This window comes from Anser anser (genome assembly GCF_964211835.1).
Source record: "Anser anser genome assembly, chromosome: 5".
NCBI classification, from domain to species: domain Eukaryota; kingdom Metazoa; phylum Chordata; class Aves; order Anseriformes; family Anatidae; genus Anser; species Anser anser.
The window spans coordinates 24657407-24680721 of record NC_139725.1 but is presented as its reverse complement, the minus strand read 5'-3'; the positions used below and the strand labels follow the sequence as shown (position 1 = coordinate 24680721).

Genomic DNA, 23315 nt, shown 5'->3' with positions numbered 1-23315 from the left:
CATCACCATTAAAAGGAATAACAGAAGTTCTCAATGCCAATCAATACCTGATACCTTCCTATATCAGGGGCTATATAGCATCAAGCAATAAACCAGGCAGATAGGTATAAATTATAAACACTAATCCCAAACTCTAACCTTATATTATAGTTAAAGACTCAACAGCAGAAGAACAGAGAATATTAATCCTTGCCTTCAGCTGACAACAGCCTTCTTCCTGATATAAGCTGTTATCTTTTGTCATTTGTTTGGCATAGCTGTTTTTTGTTTGTTTGTTTTCTGTATCTAATCCTATATAGGTTATGATTAGGTTTAGTGTTACTGTTATAGGTTGGGAATCCAGAGCTTCAAAATACCAATTTACCAGTTTATTCTGGTATGCCTTCAAAGTTAGGGCAAAGAGAAATTATCTTTTGAAATGTAAAAAGTGGTAAACCTAGATTATTGCTGAATGCTGCAGGGCCTGCCCAAAGAGCTGAGAAGAAGCTGGTGACAATGTAGAGCATACATATATATATGTATGTATGTAAATATATTTGTATTGGAGTTGGCTCCCCATATTTGATTTATGTTAGGGTTAATTTGGAGGTTAGCTTTCTGTTTTGGAACCTAAAGCATCAAGATCCCTATTTAATTCCAACGCCCCCAAGACTTGCACAATTATAAAGAGGTCTGGTAGCTTACAACAATGCCCGATGTCCTTTCTTATAGAATGAATAAAATGAAGGATTTGTCACAGCTTGTCAGTTTGGTGGTGTTATCACATGATCTGAGAGTACATGTTGCATGATTTGTGATGTAACATGAAAGCATGAGGGAGTGTTTACAGATACGAGTCCATAGATACAAGAGAACCAAAGCTGGTGTAAATTTTGTGCAATACCCTGAAGCGATCAGTACCTAGAGTAAAGCCCCAGAATCACACTCATATATTGTGTCAAAAAAAAAAAAAAAAAAGCTGATTTGCTCCAGAACAAAGCTTGAAAATAAAATATCTTAAATGCTATACATAATACAAAAGTGATCAGGATTCAGGGATAAACTATGGAGGGTTGTGGGTTTTTTTTGTTGTTGCTGTTTTGTATTTGGGCAGTGAAGAGATATTACCTTTTTTTTCATGTCTATGAGATCTTTCTGATCTTATATCCTAAGCGATCCCGCTTCACTCACACAGATATTTTCTCCATTTTAGGGGTGAGGTCACACTAGCTTAACATCTTCTATGAAATCCTATGTTTATGCTTGCAAAGTTTAAGTTTTTCTTACTCTTTTATAGTAAATTAATGGTTTTCCTATAAATCATTTTCCCTGGTAAATCCTATCACAATTTTTTTCTTCTTCCTGGCACATTTAGAACCATTATTTAAAAACAACAACTGTTCATTTAAGTGCATCATACTGCATAAATATTCTTATGCCTACACTGAATGTATGCCAAAAAAAAAAAAAGTTTGTATAGCTAATAATAACCCTTCCCTTCAGTGATAGAATTAATCGTTGACATTCTGTGGCCCGTGCTATATGGCAGATGAAATCAAATGATCCTACTCATCTTTTCTGAGCTTAAAATCTCTGAATGGCTGCAAAATATTCTCAAAAAAATAACATTTTTAGTTGAATATAATGCAACTAATATGCCCAGAGCATAAGATGGCCTTGCAAATCTACATTTTATGATTTTATAAAACAAACTGAAAATCCTGCTGAGGCTAGGCTTTCTATTTGTTGCATCTAAACACAATGTTTCCTTCTCCTTCATATTAAATGACAATCTTAAGATGCTAAGTTATGGAGGAGTGACATCTGGCTCCTTGGCAGATACCTCAGGCAACTGTGTTAATGACTTTCGAGATGGTTATGTATCTGTAATAGAGTTAAGTTTGTTGTCTGAATTGTATTATCGTCTTACTCTGTTAGACATTTTTTTTGCTTTTTGTCCTTTAGCTCACATTGGAATCACTGAATCACTCATAACCCTGACTTATAAGCCTTTTCTTGTATTTCCATCTGCTCCTGTATATTTTTGTTTGGCTGTGTGTGGGTTTTTTTTGTTCTTTTTTTTTTTTTCAATCACAGAAAGCTGTGAATGTACTTTGCAAAAAGCTAGCTACCATCATGGAACTTCAAAATGAATGTTTTTTCTATTGGAAGTTTATTTTTAATGCTTGATAAAACTGAAGATTTTAGATAACAATGCATTTTAAAAGAAGACACTAAAAAGAAAATGTACACTTACTGAATACTTACACTTAGAATTGAGAACTACACCTCAAACTCATTGTAAAAAACAACAGTTTCAATACTAAAAATTAAAAATGGAGAAAAAATATTCTAATATTTTCAACAGGTATGTATTAAATTATATGTATGTGGACAAGCACAAGACAGTATTTCTAGCTTGCAAACAAAATATTCATGACTATTATGACACCAAAATATTTGTCAAATTTAATAGGGAATGAATGGAAAATATGCATTTTTTTAATTTTTGAGGCATGATATTATAAAATTTGTGCAATCCTATAAAGTATTAATCCTATGTGATATCTGAAATCCTGTATTCTGAAATGAGAATACCACTCCTTAACCCTCTTATCTCTTATTGTACCTGGTTGTCCTATGTGATGTATAAAAAACAAAAATACTGAATAGATCCATTGATTTCCTGGAGAAGAATTCTAAGTCCCTTTTTCAGATCTCTTCAATGTATGAGGATCATCAATATGACAGAAGAGACTCCTCTTTTGATATTTTCAGACATTAACTTTTCCCTGATGGAATATAGCACGTACCTAGTATTTATTTGAGGGGAGGGTGTCAAGGGGATGGAGCCAGTCTCTTTTCAGTTGTGCCCAGTGACAGGACAAGAGGCAACGGGCACAAACTGAAGCACAGGAAGTTCTGGCTGAATATGAGAGGGCACTTCTTTATTGTGAGGGTGACAGAGCACAGGCACAGGTTGCCCAGAGAGGTTGTGGAGTCTCCTTCTCTGGAGATACTCAAAACCTGCCTGGATGCCATCCTGCACAATGTTCTCTAGGTGACCCTGCTTGGCAGGGGGTTTGGACTAGATGATCTTCAGAGGTCCCTTACAGCCTTGGCAATCCTGTGATTCTGTGTTTCAAATGTCGTTAGCTGGTACAAATTAATTTAAACTTCAGGCCACAGAACCATATTCTGTGCTGGTTGTGAGGTGACTGCTGTTCAGAAGCCACCCAAACTCTGTGGAAGCAAGTGAAGAAGAGCCCCTATGCAGTCAGATAGCAATAGATGCCGTGTGCAACCTAGGACTTCCTAGGGCACCCAAGACCATGAGGAGATAGCTGTATCTTTCCTTTGATCCTAGAAGTGCTATGGAATTAGAAACCTAGCTATCTCCTGATTATATCTTCTAGGTATTTTCCTTTTTGAATGTGAACATGACAACTCTATTCTTTGATGGCAAAAAGGATGCAGTATACAACAGACAATGCAGGTTTTATGTCAGCTAGGATTTACACCATCTAGGACTTCACCTACACCAAAAAACCAGCTAGCATTGCAAGTCAAGCCAGTAATTCAGATGCATGAATGAGACAATTACAAATAGTTTTAAAATCTGACACTTCGAAAGAAAAACTCTATGCTATTTTATGATTTTATGGTTACAGGGCTTTCCTGAAATGTATTAAAATTACATAGATACTACAGTTCATAGGTTGTGCTTTGCCTATGCTGCATATACATCCTTTTGCCTCCTTGGGAGTTATTAAAGCCTTAATTTACTTCATAAAATACTGTATTTGTTATTTTAACTTATAGTTGAAACACTCATGTCTCATATTTAATTAAGAATTACTGAAAAACAATCATTTTGGAATGACTTTCATACTCATTTTGGAATGACTTTTAAAGTGTGTGTAGTCAAATAAACTACTGATGTAAACTATAGCTAGTAATTTAGAGGCAGTAAATTTCTAAGTTAAAAGAAACTCAGTATAAAATTCTATATCCTTAATGATAAAAACATCCATTATCATCTCCCAAACCATCTCAGTAATTGCTCGTATAAAAAAGAGGTATTATAAAAATGTCTCTATTTCAACTGGCCACAAAGTTTTGATAAAGTTAGGAAAAAAAATCCGTGAATTTTCCAATTTTTTCAAGTCAAACTAAGCATAATACATATATTTCTGCCAACATGGACTGTCTTTCAGGTATGAATTATTCTCATTAGAAACAGCGGAATCTTCTTTTCAAAAGTTGTCAGTCTCTTGCGTCTTGCTCAACACAAACCTTCAACCCTATTAAAAAAAATCAGTGCTTCTAGTAAAGGTGTGAACAGATGTTTTATCTCTACATTTTGTGCATAAATGCAAGTACTCTGATGTAAATTGATCAAACTGTAGAAACAAATCATTTAAGATTTGTGCAGTGATTAATAATAGAAGCCAGTAATCAAATCTCCCTGACACTAGCACATCTGTTACAGAGTGTTTCTAGTTTGCCCTATTATGCAAATGTGCAATAAAACAAATACATTACTTGATTTAACAGCTGGTTGAAAAACATTATTTTTAGGTGATTTTTTTTAATGTATTGTTTTTTACCATTGATAGCTGCTTGATGTAGACTAATTCAATTATGCTTATGTAGAGGGTCACAGAATGGAGATGAAAAAAAAAAGTACTAACTCTTCTCAGGAGCTGTTGCAGAATTTTAAAGATATTTAGAATTCCACTGACACACAAAGCTTTTGAAAGAACAAAGTGCACAGGAGAAGAGTTTTCCTTAAGTCCAACACTTTACAAATCTTCTCACATAATTTGGCTCTTCAACACTATTAGTGTCACATTAGTACCCTGAAAGGATTTTGATTCATCACTGCTTATCAAAATGAACTTAATCTCAAAAAATGTTTCTGGATAATTTTGTTGATAGGTTCATGAACTGAGGAGAGGGAAGCATCAGAACAGAATTTAAGCTATGCTTTGATTATCTTGCGTGGTCCAAAAATAATGTAGAATTCAGCAGCCTTCAGCACTAGTATCTGAGACCTTCAGATTTTTTTTAAAGTGAGCAATGACAACTTTGTCATATTCCTGAGACAGGAAAAAAATAGAATCGTTTGAGACTTTCTTACTTTTATTTATTTATTTTATTTCTCCAGTGCCTCAGGTGTATATTTGAACTTCTACTTCTGTGGAATGGAAGAGCAAATAAAAGTAACAAAAGTAAAATGTGTCCCTAAGACAGAATTTTGTTCTGAAATTTTTTTTTTTTTACTGCAACCATGCATATTTTCCCCCAAAATTCCATATGCTAAATTATACTTTTTACAAAGTAGTGCTATAAAACTAGGCAAACATTAATTTCAAACAAACATCATCTTTCAGCTCCCTGGGTTATCAAATATCCAGCTGTGCCAGCAAAGTATATTGCTCTGGAGGGATGCATTTTATTAGTTGTCTCAGAGCTGAATAGGTTGTTTTATCAATTGCATTCAGAAAATAACCAAAAAATATATTTTAACAGAAATTTCTGTAAGTATTTGAAGGTCTTATAGGCCACACTAATATGCAACATGTACACTGAAGTAATCCTACACCCTTTAGGGAGCTGAAAGGTAAACAAATATATTCACCATTCTCAGTGAGTACTCAAAAAAGTGGTGTTTTTTTTTTTTTTCTGTATGAAAAAGATATAGATCTGTATCGGGGAAACATATGGCACACAGTCCTTATTCCATTTTTCTGGAACTAGAAATTCAGGTGGTACAACATACCTTTGTCTCTTGAAAGAATGATTATCAGCCCATGTTAATAGAGACGTTGATCCAAATGTCGAAGTCTGTCAGATTTTCACTTTTTCTTTTCTACATTTTTTTTTTTTTTGGCTTTTTTGTATGTACAGCAGAAAAGGCAACTGAAATCAAAGGAGATCGTGAAAAGAAGACGTCATCGTTGGTGTAAAGTAAAAAACAAAACAAAACAAAAAAAACACTAGAAACTCATCAGGAATTCATTAAAGGAAACACTGAGAAATATCTGTGCTTGTTCAAATTCCAATAGATCTTCTCAACTGCAAAACCAGCTTTCAGAAGTACCAGGAACAGAATTCCCTTGGTTTCTTGACTGCCCTGATTTTGGTCAAGTCAAAAATTGCAAGTAAAATTTTCCTAGCAATATTCTTTGTAAAGTTACAAGTGAAAGTAAATAATTTTTTTTAATATATTAAACATTTTCTAAATATCTTTAAGGTTATTCTCCCTCTCTTTGACATCATGTGTAAAGCAATGACACCTCTTTTTATGAAAAGAGAATAAGAAAGAAATGGAGTAATGTTTCTCCTTGAAAAGTGCAGAACTGGTATGGCCCCTACAGAGCTACTTAATGCCTGAAAGCAAGCATCTAGTGCCATTTTAGAAGGCCTAATATGTTCAATCATATTGGATAGGGTAGATATGGCACATGACAAAAATCAGCCATGCACCTTTTGGGAGAATCAGTTGAATAGTAAACATTAGGTCATCTAAAATGGTACTAGATAACAGCGTTATCTGATTTGTTTTCGAGCAACATTATGCTTGATAAATCATGGAAAACTTTAAATGACCATAAGGTTTCCTTTCTGACTTCTTTCTCCTGGATCCTCATTTTCCAGATTACCAAATCCTTTAGAAAGCCTCCATAGTGAAAAGAAACTATGTACTCTGTGAACAAAAAAAAGTGATGTATAATAGCAAACCTTTGGGGTATAAGCAGTTCTTAGGAGAATTTCTCAGCATCAGATTTACATTCAGCTGTATTTGGGCTGATTTAGTAAGATAATTGTTGTGGTCATGTTCTAGGACAAGTACTACGGAAGGAAGATATGTGAGCTGTGTGCTCTTATGTCCTACAAGTTCAGCATCTCTAAAGTGGTGAAGAGAGGTCATTTATAACACTAGCGGAATCCTGGACAGTCTTTATGGAAATATTAGTGTGTAAACAAGGGGATAATCCAATTCAATAGAACAATCAGAGGTATAATTTCCACATTGCTGTGTAGAAATGGGGTTTTACAACACAACTTTCTTTAGTCAGTAATTAATAAACATATAGTAAACTACATAAGCAGGTTGACAATACTACATAAACTACATAACCGGTTGACAATAACAATTCAAGCAAAGGCACATAAAACACCTGCTAAAAGTATATCCTGTGTTTGTAATTCACTATGCTAGCAGGAACTGTATAACAGGAAAGATAAAAGAAAATCAATAATTTTGTGGTTTGGATAAAAAAATGAATGTGCATTTGTAGTAATCAAGTATAGCAAAAAATAAGCCTTGGATTAATATTTTAAGACAGAATTAAGGGGAATAAAAATAAAACACTTGATCAGTGAACAGAATTATCCTGATAGGATCATTGGAATTACAGAAAATGAATGAATGAGCTGAAGTTACAGATGCAGCAAAAATAATAAAGCACACATAGCATGTAATTGAGGAGTGCACTGAGATGATAAAAATGGCCACAGAAGTCCATGGTAGTAGAAATTCTACAGCAACACAGTAAAAATGAAATATGGTTATTGAAGTACTATGAAATCAGTAGATTAATGAGTTGAATATTGTTCAACTGCCCTCACACAAACCATCCCCCTCCTCCCTAGCTTCAGCTGTCCACAGATGTCAGTCAGCTGCTCTGTATAACCTCCATACAATTCATACAAAAAACACATGGATTTGATTTTTTCTGGTAACAAAGCAGAAATATGGATGTGTTGCCAAGCTAAAAGTCACAGAATTGATTGTCCATTGTCTTGAATCTGTTTTTGATAAAGTGATTTGATTGAAACACCATATCTTGTCTTGTTTCTTATTCTTGAGACTTAGAACTGTTACCAGGAAGATTTGCTTTAACCTAGACTCCTGTCCCTCACTGATGTCTGCAAGTTTGCGAGGGAAAAATGAATTACCTATGTCCTCAGAAGCTCTGCGTCAAAAACTGCAAGATCAGTTTTACCCTACTACCTAACTGCAGCTCAGTGTACGATATATAATCAGATGTTTCATTTCTTCATTCTACTTTCTATATAAACTTTACCAACTAGTTAAAACACCTATCACCATTTGCTATAAAGCATCTTATTGCAAAACAAATTGAATTCTGTAGCGAAGCTGTGTATTGGTCTGATGATAAACATCACACTGCTTCTTGATGGTAGAAAGGATACCACGTTTGTAGACCTCCATCAGCATTTGACATAATAAAGCACTACTGGCTGCTAGCCATAACATGTAGCAAGATGAAATACCACTCCATGGTAAGAATGATAGTCTCCACAAGAAAAATCAACAATTTTTCAATTAAATGTATAAGAATCTAAACTGGTGACAAAGACAATGAAATAGACTGCCACAAAGAGGGGGTACCTGCACGTATATCATGATCACTATAAGTAGCCAAATAACCCACTTCAGCACTAGTAAAATTATCTATGTTGCTGACTTGTGTTTCACTGTCCAAAACAAAGCCTACACTCAAGATGAACCATATTACCACTGTTTTCCCTATGCTCTGATATTCCTATAGTTTAAACAAGCAAACAAACAAACAAAAAAATACCAATAATGTAGAAGAGTTTCTTTCATCAAAATTTTTGAGGCCAGGAAGTCTCTTAGAAAAACTCAGGAACTTTCAACACACTGTAACTCTTCTTCAAAAGTTCAGTTTAATGTTGCTTCAGATAGCTTGCTTTAAACCATTATGGAAAAGACAAAGTATAAATCTAGCCTTGAGAAAAATTTACTGTAGAATGACATTTGAAACAGCATTTTAAAACACACATTTACAAATATTTTTTTTGTTTTGTTTTGGCATGAACACATTTGTTTGAGAAAGGATAGTATATGCAGAGAAGCTGTAAACTATTTTGAACAAAAGTTATCCGGGCATTACTGGATGCCCTGGACCAAGTAATGGGAATAATCAGTATGTTCTTGTAGGGACAGTCCTACAAGGCATCAGGAGTGCAGTCAGTACTAAGGTAGAATGCACATGACAGACCAAAAATATATGAGATGTGTTATATGTATACCTGACAGAAACAAGAAAAAATAACCTTTCTTGTTACAATGGAGTCTTGTAAAAAAAATAGCAACCATAAAATTGCAAACATTAAACATGTTTCTTAACTATGATATGATGGAATGAACCCCTCTGTTAGAGCTGATAACTTTCTGTTTTCACGGGATTAGAACAACAACGGAAATGTTTAATTACCTGTCAATAAAAAGTGACAGGCGCTATAATATGTGGAAATTCCAACTTATGACAACTTGGAATACAGGTGCAGGTAGTAGTTTGATGTACTTGCAAAAGCAAGATGATGTTAACAATCTAGTTAGGACTATAGAGCAGCTTGTAATGGAAGTATACAAGAAATAATAGCAATGAAATGAACTTCTGATATTAACGTATCTTGATGTCATGTTTGGACAGAATCATTAGGGTGGTAAGGAAATAATGTTTGTATTCAAGGTTCATGAAAGACGTCTTCAATATCTAGTGAGTAAAGGTACTTCATCTCAGAGGAACTTAATTTGATGAGAAACAATAAAGCTATACTGTGTCAGTGCTATCAGAATAACACTTAGAGGTTTTTAAAGATTTTTTTTTTTTTCATGATGCAGGTGGTGAGGCACTGGAACAGGTTGCACAGAGAAACTGTGAATGTCCCATTCCTGGAAATCTTCAAAATCAGGTTATATGGGACTTTGGGTAACCTGATCTAGTGTAAGATGCCCTTGCCCATGGCAGCGAGGGGCTGGACTAGATGATCTTTAGAGGTTGCTTCCAACACAAACCACCCTGTAATTCTGTGATTTCTTCTATAAATTAAATCATTTAAAGTCGTTCCTGTGCATATATATACTCCATGCTCATTTACCCCCATATCTCTATATACATATGAGAATTATCAAAACATACAACAAATCTGACTTTTTTATTGCACTACAGAGGTTAAAGTACACTATTTCTTCATCCTTCTGCTCACAGAATACTGCATCACCTGGCTGTAATGGACTCTCCATTAAAAATAGTTAGCTATTTGGATCTGGGTCAACTAACATCAACATAAATCCTGAGAATGGCTTAATTTTATGACTTTAGCACCACTGGAAGATGCATGAACTACTTTGGCACTGTGTTTAGTATATACATAGAGCAGAGACTTCAAATTCTGGGAAGTCTCTGTGTATCTCAGCAGGACTTTATATAATTTTATGCCTTTATTTTCTTTAAAAATCACTTGTTTCATGTGAATTATGTAGCTTTTATTTCCACTGAATCATTTCCCTTAATATCTATCCCCAGTCACTTTCAATCACGTATTTTTAGAAAGCACACCTTACCTTTCGCTGGACTGATTAATTTGAACAAACAAAACCAAAAAACCTCCAGTCTCTCATCACATGAGTTCTCATTTTCAGCTCGTCATAGTAATTTCTCACCCTTGCTAAATAATATCATGAACAAAACAAAGATTACAGTCAGGGTACTGGAATAGTATTTCTGTCTTTCTTATCACTAGCTGTAATACTAAAGCAGAAGTGCTTTTTTCCTTATTTCAATTGCCGTAAAATAGGGACAGCATTGTTATAGAGTCTTGTGTCATATACACAAAGCATGCATAAAATAAAAGAACATAGCAGGAAGTATATAGCTGGCCTTGAAGATCTGACATTGATACTAAAATCACATTTTTTTCCTCGTTTCAGTAAATTGATGACAAATTCATATATTCTTCAATACAAACGTTATGTTGGTCCACAGACTAATGGTTGCATGATTTCATGCAACTGACCAATAAATCTCATCAGAACATGATATTTTCTGTCAATACAGAAACTTTTTCCCTTTTAATGGAAGGATTATTTTTAAGCATGCACGTTACTTATTTATTTTAAAGTGACCTGATTGGTTGACTTGTTGCTAATGTGGCAGGCAATTCTACTATCCGACAACATACTGGGGTTCCCTAGGGTTCCATTTTAGGGCCATTTCTCTTCAATGTTTTCATAATTGACTTGGATGCAGGACTTGAAGGTATACTTAGTAACTTTGTGGACAACACTAAGTTGGGAGGAGTTGTTGACTCCCTTGAAGGTAGAGAGGCTTTGCAGAGAGATCTTGGCAAAACAGAGCGTGGGACAATCACCAACAATATGTTTACCAAGCGGAAGTGCCAGACTGCACCTGGGAGGGGGCAACCCTGAATATACAGACTGGTGGATGAGAGGCTGGAGGGCAGCCCCTCAGAAAGCAATTTGAGGGTTTCAGTCGACAACAAGTTGAATATGAGCCAGCAGTGTGCCCTGACAGACAAAACAGCCAACTGTACCCTGGGGTGTATCGAGCACAGCATTGCTAGCTGGTTGAGGGAAGGGATTGTCCTGCTTTGCTCTGGGCTGGCATGGCAGCACTTGAGCACTTTGTGCAGTTTTGCACACCAGAGCATAAGAAGGGCATAAAACTATTGGAAAGCATCCAAAGGAGGGCTATGAAGATGGTGAAAGGTTTAGAAGACTACATCTATGAGGAGCAGCTGAAGTCACTTGGTTTGTTCAGCCTAGAGAAGAGGAGACTGAGGGGAGGCCTCATGGCAGCCTACAGCTTCCTCACTAGGGGAACAGAGGGGCAGGAGCTGAGCTCTGCTCTCTGGGGACAGCAAGAGGGCCTGAAGGAACATCATGGAGCTTCAACGGAAGAGGTTCAGGATGGATTTTTGGAAAAGACTTTCCATTGAGAGGGTTTTGGACACTGGAACAGGCTCCCCAGGGAAGCGATCATGGCACTGTCTGTCAGAGTCAAAAAGCATTTGGACAATGCTCTCAGACAACTGGTCTGATTTTTTTGGGTGGTCCTATGTGGAGACAGGAGTTGGGTTTCATGATCCTTGTGGGTCCCTTCCAGTTCAGGATGTACGTATTAGTATGTTGTGAGACATCACAGTTGAACTAAAAATTAGATCAAAATAAGACCACCACCACCACATCATCTTCTGCACTTTAACACATGAATTAAAAATTAAAAATTTAAGACAGAAAATTTAGGACATGATTTTAATGAGAATATGAAATGAGAACTTGTGTTTGTTTTAAAACTTTGAATGTGTGGCATAATGTTCTTCATGTCCCTGTTCATTTTCTTCAGGCCCCTGTTCAGGTGCCATTTGTGGCATAAAGACCACACGGACACCAGGGTTGTTTTAGGATCAGTAACTGCTACTACTTTATTGATGGCATAACTTCAACTCTCTCTTATTGAGGACAGCCTCCCTTCTTATACCATTAGCTCTAAAACAGTACTTTTCCACTAACTATTCATTGGTCAAACAACTTTGCCCGGCAACCGCAAACACCCAGCAACTTCCATGTCTTAAGGACTGGAGAACAAGCAGTCCGAGACAGCAAGGCATCTCCCAAATCACCCTTCTTTGTTCCTTTTAAATTCTTTACATTCCTCATGGCCTCATTGTTAAGAGTTCAATATTATCACCAGCCATGGGGCTTGCTGACCGCTATGGCCACACTCCCACAGAATGAAAGAGTTATTGAATTATTGTGTTGTTCTTCACTGTCCTCCCATTAATCCAGATTTATTCTAGTCACGAAAGAACTAGAATCTCGCCCAGAAAAATATAACCTACTGGAAATGCTACAGGGTGCATGACAGATTTCCAATGTCTTCAGCTTTTTACTCATACCTTTGGATCTTTTTTGGGTATATGCAGAGCCTTGTAGTTTAGTAACCTGTGTATTACCCTTTCTTAGGCTGATTTATACTATGAACATCTCTTCTCATCTTTACAGGATGAATTTATATATTTAAATTCAAAAGCAGCTTCATTTTGCTCATTTATGAAGTAGTATGTCTGAAGAATTAAAAGCCTCACCATTTGCATTGAGCCTACAACGCATTTAAACTTTACCCATTTTATCCCAACAATTACTTCAAGTAAACAACAAAGTAAGATAGTAAGAAGTGAGCCATCAAACCAGAATGAATTACAAACATAATTACCTTGTTCTGTCCTCCTTTCTGAGGTGACATCTCATGGCACTAATTTATAGACACAAGATTTAGCACTTGGGCTTGACAGATACAAGACATTCAGAATGCACAAAGACTTTTGAATTCTCTATCTCCCTATGTAGATCAACTAGAACTTTGCAAGTTTTCAGCAAAGTCCTCACCTACATCACAGTTCTTGAGTCTCTTCCCCATCACCCTCATTATCATTTGCTGAAGATTTCCCAAAATCTTTTGACCCCATGGTAAATGTATAGATATGACCCAATCAAAGACTACTTTATTTCTCTTGTGATATAAAATATTGCAGCTCTTCTGCTAACAACCTTCAAGATTATAAGAATGCATAAATCAGTAAATAAAGTAAAAAGGAAGAGAAAATGAGTTCCCTATGTGTCATTAACGCAATTGTACCAAACTAATGTTTTCCTACTGTAACAAGAGAGAAATCCTGGAAGAATGTTCTGTGAGAGTGTCTGGTAGCTTGGGAATTTTACTCAGTCTCTTCCAGAACATGATGAAATTGAAAATGCTATGGATATGCATGTCTATCCATTAGAAAGAAAAAAACCTCTGTTCTTCTCAGAGTTTTGGTAGTGGTCACAAATAGAATAGAGGATTGTGCCTACTTCTCACGCAGTCAGTTTCAGAAGGATGTAAAATAGGAAAACCATTTATCTTCCTAACATTGTTAATTATAACAAGGGAACCAAAACAAAATGGCTAGTATCCTTTCTTACTTTGTGTAAATTGAAGAAAGAAACAGTAACAGGCCAAGGATAAAACACATTTTCTGTAACAAAATAAAATTATACATATCTATTGCAGTTTAATTACTACATTTTTGAACTGGAAAGTCAGATTTAGCATGTAAAATAATCTGCCTCAGGTGAACTTTAACTTACTGGGTTCTTCTTTTTCAGATATGTTTACATGTTTCCAAAGAAAGCTGAAATCATTTTCTAAAGAGATATTTAGCATTACTTTTTGGGTACTGAGTATATATTTCATAGTGTTCCTATTTCACAAGCTTGGTCTGTAAAGAATATGCAATGCTCCTCACCTGAAAGAGGTCCTTGTGACTCATTCTATTTTAGAGCTGAAAGAATATTGATCACCCATTAAGCAGATTTAGTGTGTGTAATACCATCCTCAAGGTGGAGATAAGGAGAAATGCAGTGGAGGAACAATAAGACTACTTAATATTCTAATCTTAATCACTTATCTACTGTCCATATTTATAACACTGCTCTCAGTGGAGAAGTTCTTTTGTCCTGAAGTATCACTCAGGGGTGTTGTATTGTAATTCACTGGAGAGTATTTGGTTGCTTTAGAGTTCTACTTTAATTTGGTACTGATTAATAAAAAATGAAGTCTTACAACTGAGATTATAGAAAGCATTATTATTGTTTTCATACAATTCTGAAATTGAAGTTAAACTGACAAAGTGACCTTGTTCTGATACAGAGTATTTTGGTGAAAAGAGAAATGCAGTTGTATTTCATTTTACCAACAGAACTCTTGAAATGTTGTATTATTCTGTTGGCACATCTGTGTTTTAGGATGTATCTATTCATTCAGAATAAGATCCTGTAAATGCAATTAAGGGTCACACATATGGTATGAAGAGTCAGGGATAAAGGAATTAAATTCTTATTTTTCTTTCCCTGGGGCTACAAATTGGTTTGCAGGTTACCATTCATTGGAACACCCGAGTGCTGACAACAAACAAAGCAGCTATAGCTGCACTCCACTAGACAGCAGAAAATCAGATTCACAGAAAAACACCCATCCGTAACAAGTACAGGACATTTATGACCAGAACAAGGATTTACAGAACTCTTCAGTGACTGAGCATTGCCTAGAGTTCAATTAAATTCAGCTCTCCAATTGATATTCTGTATACTCTGGCATTTTAATTCTAATAGTACCACAGCAGTTATTTGCAATTTTCTTGTATGTTAGAAAGAGTTAAAAGGAATTTTAAGGTTATTTCCTTCTTTCTGGATCATTTTTTTTCTCCATAGTTCACTTTCAAAGTTTTCTAACATCTGACGTCACCACATTGTCCTACTGATTATTTCAGCTCCCTAGGGCTAAAACTTATATGGGAATAAAGCATGACATATAGTCACTATGGAGCTCAATGAGTACAAAAAGCATGGAGCATTTATTTCAAAAAACCATTTGGTATGAGAATATGGTAGACTGTGTAGACATCACTAGAGGGAGTCATGACCACACAAACCAGATTGGAATGTTGCATAAACATCCTACCAAGCTGAAGTCTGGCTCCAAACTTTGAAATTTGTGCTCTGTTATGCAATAATCACATGTGGGAACTTCCCATCTATTTTTCTGGAAAAAGGGAGAAGGGAAAATGCATCTATCAAAGATTTTTTCATTACTTTTTTTTTTTGGAAACAAATGATAAAGGAACTACATTAGTAGAATGTACACATTTCATCAGTAGCCAAAAGAACTTGTTGAGAAAGCTCTGCATGGGGATTTTCAAGGTTGGAGACTCCACAACTTCTCTGATCAACTTGTGCCACTGTTCAGCAACCCTCACTGCAAAAAAGTGTTTCCTGTTATATTCAGACAGAACCTCTTGTATATCAGTTGGTGTCCAGTAACAGAACAAGAGGCAATGGACACCACTGAAAATATCCTGGCTCTGTCTTCCATACACCCTCCCTTCATAAGATCCTTCCCTTCACTCTTTGTGAGATCTTGATAAGAACCCCACAAGCCTTCTCCAAGTTAAACAGTCACAGCTCTCTCAGGCTTTCCTCATGAGAGATGCTCCAATTCCTTCATCATCATAGTGGCCCTTCACTGTACTCTTTCCAGTAGGTACATGTCTCTCTTGTACCAGGGAGCCCAGAACTGGACACAGTGCTCCAATGTGGTGTCACCAATGCTCAGTCATGTAAAGCATCAGAGACTGTATAAAGACATGTATTCTTAAGAAACCAAGATCAGAAACTTGATACATTGCAACACATATACAGACCTTAATTAAAAGTGGGACAACATCATCAAAATCAAGCTCTTTTTGTGTTCTGAAGGAACCAATATCATCATTATTCTGCATTCTAGAAACAAATAGAACTAAAACCATAGCATAGTTTCCTATCACCAAGCTATAATATCATTAAAAACAAAAAAAACCTCTAGTTTTGGACTATTACTGTGACTAAGATGTGTTCTTACTAGAGTCAGGCTCTCCTCACACTCTGGCATCCCTACTTTTCTACTGGTTTAGGTTGACAACAGCAAGACATTCTCTTTCTTTTGGCCTCAAATGGCTGATGGCTTTATTCCTTCTGTGCTCACCTGATTTCAGCTCCCAGTTCCATGCAGGTGCCTAGGGTGATGCCTAATAAATTTGAGGTGATGCTCTGCCTTTGAAATACCATTGGAGGTAACCTATGAGAGAAAGGCCTCAATAGAAGCCTCATGGTATAGATTCAGTTAATAAATTACCTGTAGATTGGTGATTGCTATTCAAAGTGAACACTGTTTCTCCTAAGCCTGTTTTAACAGCACAGGTTTTCTAGCAGCTATAGGCCAATCAAGTAATTTAGTCAAGGAGTTAAGAAAGTTTTGAGTGTCCTTTTAATTCCTTACTACACAACCATATGTCACTCTTCCTAAATTAATGACTTTATCCTACTCACCCTCTCTTTGCCAGTTACCATCAATCAAACAGTAAACAATACCACATGACTGATCTGACCAGTTACTCAAATGATAATGATAAATAAAAGCAGGAAGCAGTATGAAACAATAGACAATCTACAAACTAAAATTTGTTTCTAAACATTCAAAATTTTTGAAAAATCAACATAATACAAACAGCTTGTGAAGAGATACATTTGTTAATTAAATTGACAATTAGTAACAGAGTTCACCTATTCAGCTACATAATATAACTTCATACAGCTGTTCTCATTTACTGTGTTCCACTGAAGGTTACAAAGATGTTTCTGTGTTTTCATATATATATATATACATATATATATACACACACACATATATATATTTTTCTTCCTTAAGAGAAATTTTTTGTCTTAATTTTCTTTTCCTGCATGTATCCTTCTTTTGACTGCCATATGAAAAGCATTTAGAAGGAAAATGTTAGTGTTTTTCTTCTTTCAAATACATCTCTTTGCCTCCTTATTACTTCAAGGTTTAACTGGAGAGTTTTAAAGTGCCCTCACATAGGGCCCTCAACCAGCAGCTCCGCAGAACTGTTTTTGAATAATTCATCAGACTCAATCTTACAGAGTGACTAATGTGCTAATTATACAGAAGAGTCATTTATAAGGTTGGGTCGGGTACTCAATGCTAAACATCATTATAAAATATTCATATGGTATTTGGGAATTTTCTGAAAACTGCAAATATGATATACATCCATAAAGATGGATAGTTTCCTCAGCACTATAGTCTTGTTTCACTGAAAAGATTTATGAAAAGATTTATGTCTACTGTGATTGTGTGTTAGAAATAGCTTCCCTTTTGCATACTGCAAAGCTAATTAAAAATAGCTCAAATTGGAAGCCTCTTATAGTCACAAGACGTCCATCCCTTAATGTATTCTCAAATCTGAACTCAATGTTGTTTATGGATTTGTCTTTTAGATCTTGTTAATCCTGTTTACAAAAGTTGTGTGAAACATGCACTTTGGCATATATATGTCACTGCAATATTTCACCTTGAACTATAAGTTTCAGTCATTTTTTAAGTGAAGAAATGAGAAGCTTTTGATTCATACCAGAAGGTAGAGCCTAGTGAAAAAAAGGCAACTGTATTTGTTACTAGGGTAGGTGAGATTCTTTCATCAAATAGGATGGAACAGGAGAAACAATAATGAATGAAAATCTAGCCCAACAGCAAAACAACAAGGAAGGCTATAGATCCAGAGATGTTTTGTAGCCTACAATACAGTTTTGCAGCCAAACAGGACCATCTAAAGCGTATATGACATCTTACTAGGAATATTTTTGCTATTGATATAATATGCCAAACTTCATTTCATAGGCAATGAAGAAAGTGTTCTTTTCTTTTTTAAAATTCCATAGTTAGGTAAACTCATTAGCTTTAATCTTCCAGACTAAGCCATGATTCTACCAGGTATTGCTTAATATAATTTTTTTCACACACTTTTCAAAAGTAACTGGCTCATACTGTCCAGGATTTCAATCAGCCTGAACACTGCACTGTCCCATCACTGTTTCCTCCTTGTCTTCTCCTCTTGCTCCCAACAACAAAAGTATTCCAGAAATGCAGACCCAAAAGTACCTCCGGATACCAGGACAGTTACGACCCATTCCAGACACCCAGGAAATGCCAATTGTGTTCATGGCATCAAAGCAGACCACTGGACATAGGAAAATACACCTTTTGCCTGTTTCTTTAGAGATCAGACCACCTAGAAAGAAACTAATGACATTCCCACTCCCCCCCCCCCCAAAAAAAAAAAAAAAACAACTACTAAGTTTTCTTCACGTTACTTCAATTTCCACTTAGGACCCACATTTTTGCATGCATATCGTTGTTCTTTTCTTGTTTGTTTGTTTTGTTTTCAGTCTTCCAGAGGTCAATGTTTGTTCAAGTATATGAACATATCTGTTATTAGCCTGCTGTCTGAACAATGACCCTGATTTCTGATGCCTTCAGGCTGCTCCTTCACTCCCAGCAGGAGATCTTCTGTCAGACTTGATGCCCAAAAAGCCTCATGAGCCATTTCACATCTTGCTGCTGACATTATTTTGAACTCTGCTGTCATCATAGCATCTTTCTTAGTCATGGTTTAAAACCTGAAATAACTACCCTAGAGTGCCTTCTTTTCAACATAACTCTGTCATGTAATGTCTCATTTTTCTTACTCTCAACTGGTTTAGAGATATGAACAGTTATGTGAATAGCAAATGTGCTTAAGTAAAAAATAGCTGCTACTAGAAGAAACAGCATAAGTTTCTCCTGAGTGTATAGAGACAAAAAGAGGGGAAAAAAATGAGAGAAAGAAAATAAAACCCCATGTTCACAAGAAACAATTTAAAAGACTAAGAAGTAAACTGGTGATGTATGATGAGCAGTATGGCACTCTTACATTTGGATACGTGGGAGGACTAACTGACAAAGCTGAATGCAGTGAACATGGTCCTAAACCAATGAAAAATAAATCCAATTGGAAATAAAGAAAAAGATCAGAAGTAAAACTTAATGCAAGAATGATTTTTCAGTTATATGATTTTCCCTTAATATTTCTAAGGGATTATCTTCCAAGGAGCCAAGATAAAGCTAGCTGTTATAAACAAATGCTCATTAATAATCATGGCCTGTTTCCGCTGACTCAGAGAAGGAGAAAAAGGTAACAGAGTAAACAATAAATCTGTGAAAATCCCACAGAATTGAGTATAAGGTGTTTCATTTAATACATCTGCCTAACAAAGGAAGCTAGAAAAATCACAGATTGGTACTCAGGTTTGAGAATGTATATGGGGGAATAGTGATGGGTAACTGGGATATTCTGACTGTTCCAGCAAACAGTACGTGTAAGTTAACTTCAGAGATACAGAAAGTGGTACTATATTAGTAAGAAAGGATCTTTAAATTTCCTCAGCTGTTGAGAAAAAAAAAAGAGAACTATGTTTTTTATGAGAATGAGATCCCTGTACTGATCCTGCACCAGGGAGAATTCTCAGAAGAATCTAAAGTTTTGGTAAATGAGTTATGAATGTGTTTCTTAGAATTCACAGGGATTTGCAAGGCAAGGGGAAATCTTTACAGGAGAATTTTTCTGTGGTTTGCTTTTTTCATGATCCTTCCATGTGAAATTTTTACGCAATGAAAGGATCTCAAGTAATCAAATTAGCAAATACACTTTCTACATTACACGTTTGAACATAAAATAAGAAACACATAGCATGAGGACACTGCATCTTTTAAAGTAACGTCTTAACCTATTCCTGCTCTGACAACAAGTGTGAAAAAAGTTTAGTGTCAGTGAATAATATGAAGATAAGTGATAAATCCTCATAAAATATTAAAAAAAAAGAGATATTATGTGCTGATATATACTTATATACTTCTACTTTTGCTAGTTATATGTAATACTAATGGCCAATTTCCTCTTAAGGAATTAATGTGCTACTTTTTTATTATTATTTTTTAGATCCTGAATGCAGCTTCTGCATGTTCTAAACCTCAGACTGGGGATACTGCAGTCCTGTGAGCTGGTATAGCTTATATCTTTAGTGTAAATTCAGTGCAGCTCTCTGAAAATATTTTTTCTTTTACTAATATATGTATGTGTAGAAATCAATAAATAATAATGGTAACCATAATCTTATTATACTTCTGAGAAGATTATATTTATTGGCTGTAAATAAAGTCAAGTATATCCTAAAATGTTAATGTTTGTACCTTCTGATTTCATTGCTTCTTTTACTGTTTACTGATTCTGCAGTAATCTCTCCTCCCACCCACTCATCCACCCACCCTTCCTGCTGCCTTCCCTCACACTACCTGCAGTTTCAGTAAGAGCTTTTTATATCATTGTATTTGCAGATTTCATTAATTAATTCATACTCCTGTATTTTTATTGTTTCTTTAGAATTAATTCTCATATATGTTGTTGAGGATCTTCATAGTTAGGACTGAAAAACAGATCAATAGATTCCATAGAAAAAGTAATAAAGATTATTATGACGCCATGACAGCATAAACATTGTGTGTTGTGTTTTTTTGTTTGTCTTTTTTTCTAAAGTGGAAGGAACAGACACTATAAAAGGAAAAATAGAAATGCAGTGCCTTGTATACTTACCATGGATGGATCTGGCTGTCGGGAAGCTGCAAAGGCTAGTAAGTGTCCTAGGGCTGGCTGCCAGAAGCCACAGGGGGTTCCCACAGGACAGCTGGATAAAGGGCTTCTCCCCAGCCAGAACTCATCCCACTGCTCCAGCCAGGAGCCAGGCAGCCACTGGGGCAGTGCCAGCCTCAGGTACCGTATAACCCCTGGGATAGGGACAGGCTAGGGCCAGGTCAGGACACGTGCCCCTGAGTGAGCCCTGCTCAGAGTGGCCTAAGGCCAAGTCAGGACACACGCCCCTAAGTGGGCCCTGCTCATAGGGGCCCACGGCCAGGAAGGGTGCTGGGAAGCTGGAGACCAGCCCTGATGCAGCCTCACTGGGGCAGGGGCTGAAGGCCCTGGGGCTTATGTGGGGTCAGGGGCAGTGGGTGTGGTGGAGGGAGCCCAGGTGGCTGAAATGGGGCCTGAGGCCCTGGGACTGGTTGGGGAGCCCTAGGGGATGGGAGTGCTCTTGGTGCAATGCTGTTCTCTGATGTGATTTAAGTCAGAACACCTTTCTCACAAAGGAAGAACTGAGAACAAATAAAGTTAATTAATTGAAGAACGGATGAAGTGCACTGAAATGGAACATAATGGGCCCATATAAATATTAGTGAATTTTCAAATTCATATTTTAAATAATGGCTGGAGAAGTCCTTTTATATGTAAAACATTACAAACCTACCAACAAATCACAAAGCATTACCTTCAGCAGCTTTTTAGTAGAAAAAAATAAAGATTTTTTTCAATTTTCTTCAGAACTGAGCAATTCAATTACAAAAGAATTTAAGAATCATGTTTTATGTAAGCACGGAGAACAGTTTTGTAACACAGGCTCCAAGTTGCTTATTGCACAAGTGATGCAGTTACTTGGAACAGTGATCTGTCTTGTTTTAGATACCCTGCTTTCACCTGGAGACTGGCACAAGCCAGTTCACAGAAAATTCATGGTCCTCTCCAGAAGACAAGAAAGAAATGTATTTCCTAAGAGATTTAGCTTACATCTTAAAATCAGCTAGAATTGAGATGTGAAAATTAATTGTATTAAAGTGTGCAGGACCTGATTTTGATTTCCGCTGTGCAACTGTCTGGCATAGATATCGAAATCAAGAGCAGTACTGTTGCTTAATGATCTGTTCCGTCTCAGGAGCAAATGAAATAAAATGCTGTAACTTAGGTGAAAAGGGGACTACCTAAATTAAAAGTAATGGTCACAGTTCTGGTTGAAGTGTACTGAAATTTGAAAATACATTTTGTAATATGACTCCCCCCATTCCTATTATGTGCTTGCCTTTCATATGACTGCCAATTAGGTAAATGTGTGTTATTTTAATTCCAGGAGTTACAATACATTCCAGACAAATTAAGTGTTCCCCAAGTTTACAACTGAATATTATTCACTCTTATGAAAAACAATTATGAATGTGAGGTTGTAGAGAAGAGGTGTTTTACACTAAAACAAATATTATTTCAACATTTCATATTTTCCTAGAGGAATATTTTAAGTGTCCTGCCTTCATTTTCTTTTTTCATACATGAGTACCTATTTTGAATTGTTGGCAGATAAGATGTGGTAACTAACTACTGAGTGACAATAGCTTGTGTGCAGCAAAAGACAACATCAGATTTGCTATCAGGAAGGGTTATTCATTTCTCTAATTCATTTTATGACTCATTCTTTACCACCTACTTTATGTTTTCGTAGACTCGTAAATTTGGATTATTCTGAAGAAACCTAACACACACACAAAAAAGAGACAGACAATAAAAACAACAAAACTTCATTACAGACCTTCATATTTTCCCTTAAAACAAAAGTAAACAAAACAAAACACGTATCTTTTATGAGAGAAAGATTACTTGACATTCCATTTTCACTGAAGACTCTTCACAACTATGATCTGTGTCCAGCCAAGACTGTCAGGAAAAAACAAACAAAACAAAAAACTGATTTTCACTGCTTGTCAATTACTGCTTTATGTCAGATATATTACCTTGCTTGTGTGAAGGCAAATAGACACTCTTCCTGCTACAAACTCATACATACTGTATTTGTTTCCTGATCTTATTGTATTTGTTTTTAACTGTTAAGCAGTATAGAAAGCTGGCATATGTCTCACCAGATTATAAATTCTACAAAGCTGTTAACATTTTGTGAAGTATCATAATGTACTCTTGACTAATCTTTTATTACCAAAGGCCTCAGTCAGCCATTGAAGACTGAGACTGGCAGACTATTTAGCGTGCCCTAAGTATAACTTTGAGACAGCAGGAGTTAGAGCTTTCTGTAATTATACTCCCTGATTGTGGAATCTGCTCCCTATTGAGCCTGGAAGAGCAGCATCTGTTGTGACATTTAGGTTAAAATAAAAGAGGTGCACAAGTTT

General features: G+C 36.0%; 1 long non-coding RNA gene across 1 annotated transcript; it reads right to left on the bottom strand.

Moving 5' to 3' along the window:
- Positions 1 to 829: 829 nt before the first annotated feature.
- On the bottom strand, positions 830 to 21726 carry LOC310901032. The gene is made up of 3 exons (XR_014585549.1): positions 20905 to 21726; positions 5765 to 5904; positions 830 to 4283 (listed from the first exon to the last, which is right to left on the bottom strand). It is a non-coding gene; the product is annotated as an uncharacterized lncRNA (long non-coding RNA).
- Positions 21727 to 23315: the final 1589 nt, after the last annotated feature.